Below are 4,872 nucleotides of genomic sequence, written 5' to 3'. Positions count from 1 at the left end.
AAGAAGCTAGCACAGATACGTGCTAAACGTTTACTCAGATTCCGAGTGTTTTCAGGTGCATAACTATATGCATAATTTTTTTTTTCTTCCGTAGATGAAGTACGGTTTGTTAATCTTCTCGATTAAGGTGTTTTCAAGAATTATGAAAGGTTTGAACGCAGATTGTAATTGTCAATATACAAATGAGGTTTAAGATGAAGTCAAGTGGCAAACTTGAAGAAGTGTTTAGTTTCATATGTTATAATCAATATTTTAATTCATTTTAATTGTCCAATATTATTAGTCCACAGTCGATAGTCCACAGTTGACAGTCCAATAATTCATATATAGTTTAATATAAAATATTCGAATTAATTAATACGTATCGTGACCCGTGTACATGTCTCAGACTCGATCACAACTCAAAGTATATATATTATTGTAGAATCAACCTCAACCCTGTATAGCTAACTCCCGCATTACTGCATATAGAGTGTCTATGGTTATTCCAAATAATATATATATATATATATATATATATATATATATATATATATATATATGCATCGATATGATATGTCAAAACCTTGTATACGTGTCCCGATATTTAAAGTGCGTAAAATAAATAACAAAAATTAAATGACGATAAATTAAATTGCGAGAATATAAATTGCGATAAATAAACTGCGATAAAATAAGATGTAATACGGAATTAACAGTTAGCTAGGAACAATTAGCTAGGATCTTGTTAGCGTGGTTTCTTAACAAAATTTCATATTGTTAATTAGTCTGTTTCTAATCAATTTTTATTGTGTCCATTATTTCTTCATTATGCCACTTGTTGGATTCTGATAGATCAAAATCCAAATATCAAATTGAATTTGAATGAAAATAGTTATTCTGCGGTGAACGGATATGTATATCGGTGGTTGTAAGTAGGATAGTAAATGACTGTTGAATCAGATTCGAAGAATGTACAATGTATCTTATTAATGTGAAATCTAAATATTCCTCGGGTATTACCTACCCGTTAAAATATTTTCACCATTAACAGTTTGTACCATAAAAATTTTAATTACAATCTTTATGAAAACATATATACATATATATTTTCTTCAGAGGTAATCATGGATTTAATGAGTCAATATGATATTAAACTCATCAGATTTATGGCTAGAACCAGAGTACATTAGAACCAGAGTACATAATCTCTAAAACATTAGAGATTACATAATCACCATGAAGGATGAAGATAGTTTATGTAGAACAATTCGTAGAACGATGATTATGCTTGAGGTATAGATTGCGAGGTTGAGACGTGTGATGATGTTGTTGTTGTTGGTACTGGTTATACTGCTGCTGCTGCTGGTGTTTGTAATCTTTGCACCATATTCTCCAAAGCCACTACCCGAGCGCGAAGCTCGTTGACTTCTTCTATTACACCGGGGTGATTGTCGGTTCGGACGAGCGGATAAATATGATCTAGAATTTGGTATAGTATATAATCGTGACGAGATACTCTGGAAATGAGAGAGAAAATGGTATTTCGGACAGGTTCGCCGGTAAGTGCTTCAGGTTCTTCGCCAAGAGGGCAATGTGGTGGATGAAAAGGATCACCTTCTTCTTGTCTCCAATGATTGAGGAGGCTACGAACCCAGCCCTAATTCATCCAGAATAGATGATGGCTAATCGGTTGATCCATTCCGGTTACACTGCTTTCGGAGCTCGAGTGAAAATCCATATCGAAATAGTTATCGGAATCTGACGAACTTGAACTGGTTACAGAATTCATCTTGCATGGTTAGGTAAAGGATTTTATGAAATGATTTTCGGATATCGGATGATATTCGAATTACATAGAATATCTATGTATAGTACAGAAGATCTCGTAGATTACGGAGGAAACTAAGGAAACGTGTCAGACAAAGTCTACAGTAACAAATACGTTAAGATATGGATTAGCAGACATGCTAAGACATGAATTTTGTCTCTACACTATTCATGCAATCAATGCAATAAGAAGTGTCTAGACTAAGAATGATAAGCAGGTAATTTCCTAAGGATGATAAGTAGGTAATTTTCGACACGAAGTGATAAGCAAAACTTTTGACATGCAGACACGGTCGAAGTCCAGACTCACTAATGCATCTAAACAACTATCAGTTAGACACATTAATGCAAGACCTGGTTCGCTAAGACCACCGCTCTGATACCACCTGTGATGACCCGTCCTAATCCACCTGGACGAAGTCATCAACATTTGGTCACATTGCGAGGTACTGACCTAAATATGCTATGAATGACTCCAAGTAATATCTTTAAAGTGAGCAAATGCACAGCGAAAGATTTCTTTCATACCTGAGAATAAACATGCTTAAAAGTGTCAACCAAAAGGTTGGTGAGTTCATAGGTTTATCATAACAATCATTTCAATATGCTAATAGACCACAAGATTTCCGTTTATAAATATATGTACACTCGCAAGTGTATAAAAGTATTCTATAAGTTGTAGGCACCCGGTAACAAGCCTTAACGTTCATGTTTTACCCTCTGAAGTACACCTGATCAGGTGTGTTTAATATAACCTCGAAGTACTAAAGCATCCCATAGTCAGGATGGGGTTTGTCAGGCCCAATAGATCTATCTTTAGGATTCGCACCTACCGTACATAGACAAGTAGTTTAATGTTACCAAGCTAAGGGTATATTTCTGGTTTAAACCCACGTAGAATTAGTTTTAGTACTTGTGTCTATTTCGTAAAACATTTATAAAACAACGCATGTATTCTCAGCCCAAAAATATATATTGCAAAAGCAATTAAAAAGAGAGCAAATGAAACTCACGCAAAATCAGTTTTAGTATTTGTATTCATTTCATAAAACAGTTATAAAACAGCGCATGTATTCTCAGCCCAAAAATGTAAATTGCAAAGCAATTAAAAAGGGAGCAAATGAAACTCACGTATATAATTATTGTAAAATAGTTAATAAAACATTTGCATGTATTCTCAGCCCCCAAAAATGTAAAGAGTAAAAGGGGAGCAAATGAAACTCACCATACTGTATTTTGTAGTAAAAATACATATAACGTCATAGAACAAGTGTAGGTTTGACCTCGGATTCACGAACCTATATCACTTATACATATTAATACATAAAATGGTAATCGAACAAATTTATATGTTATAAGAGATTTAATTGTTATTTTAATTAGGTTTTTCATTAATAACCTTATTAATTATTTTTATTAATGTTTATTATAAAAGTATTAATATAGTTATGTTATGTGTAGTAAATTTAGTTTTATATAACTAATAGTTATTTGATAGAATAATATTGATAATAATAATAAATAAAAGTTGCTTTATTTTACAATAATAATAATAATAATAATATTTATTATGATAATAATTTTGATAATACAAAAATAATAATATTAATGTCAAAATAATAATAATAGTAATAATAATAATTTTGATAAAAAGGATAATTTCTCTAGTAATGATAATAGTAAAAATGATACTTTTAATATAAATGATAGTTTTTAAATAAAAATGATACTAATAATAATATTAATGATATTATTAATAATAATTTTAATAATACTAATAATAATAATAACAATAATAATAATAATAATAATAATAATAATAATAATAATAATAATAATAATAATAATAATAATAATAATAATAATAATAATAATAATAATAATAAATAGATAAATAACTACCTCAAGAAAATAGCTCTAAAAATAATGCCCAAGTCCGGGTTTGAACCCGCGACGTCCCGCTAACCCGTTAATGCCTTTAACCATAGAAACGTTTGTCATTTTCAAAAATATTTCATATTCGAATTTATCTACCCATTACTGCCTATTTCCTTTTCTTCTTGTAGTACTCATCATCATTATCATACCTCATCTTCATTTCCATAATCACCTCACTAACCGTATCTATACCATCGTCCCTTATATAACGTCACAGCATCATCGATCGATATTCATTTAGTTATCATGGAATCATCATTAATTTGTAACTTATCATCACTAGCTATAATTATCATCTAAACGTGGCATTCATAATCATAACCGCATAAAATCATAACCACTTCATCTTCATCAATATAATCATCTTAACATAACTAATATGATTATTACATATTATTTATCACCCTGATCCATGAATCATAATCATACATCATTTAAAATGTTTGATATCATAACAGCCTCCCTATTCTTCCTTTGTTCAATCAATCAGCAAGGAGCACGTTTTTCTTAGCCAAGGAGTACGGCCCAAATCAAAGACAAACCGTGACTAACTCTTCTACGGCCCATACCGATGGTTTTAATCTATGGTGCAGGTAAATAAATTAATGGCAACAACATTATACCATACTTTATTCAAGTGGGGGGTTTAGTTATTTGTAAAAGTGTCGGCCACCATTGTAAAAGAGAAAGAAGTTCGGTTTATAAATAACAAAAAGGAGACAACAATCTCAACAACTTTTATACAACAACTCCTTTACAGCTTATCATTCTTATTCATTGTATAGTCCTCATCTTTCTTTATACGGTTCAAATAGGGAAGCATTGGTCCCAATTTGTACGGAGTATTTTATATTCGATTGTGTGGAGTAGGTATTGACTAGTTGTAAAGGTGGGGTTCGGTTTGCTTTATAACACAATGTCCAACTCAATCAATTGTATAACAAGAAATAATTCGTCTAGCTCATTAGTGTAACCCTTGCCTCATTTTCGGACCCTACCTTAAATCTTGACATATCCCACTATCATATTTTAAAAGGTGGTTTCGTTTAGGTGGTAATGGCTGGATTCATGAATGGGATAGAAAAACAGCAGTAGTTGTTGATCATCAAAACAGATAGGTTCGAG

The sequence above is a fragment of the Rutidosis leptorrhynchoides genome, chromosome 7 (genome assembly GCF_046630445.1).
Source record: "Rutidosis leptorrhynchoides isolate AG116_Rl617_1_P2 chromosome 7, CSIRO_AGI_Rlap_v1, whole genome shotgun sequence".
Lineage (NCBI taxonomy): Eukaryota > Viridiplantae > Streptophyta > Magnoliopsida > Asterales > Asteraceae > Rutidosis > Rutidosis leptorrhynchoides.
The sequence above is the reverse complement of the archived record's forward strand: the minus strand, read 5'-3'. Positions refer to the sequence as shown.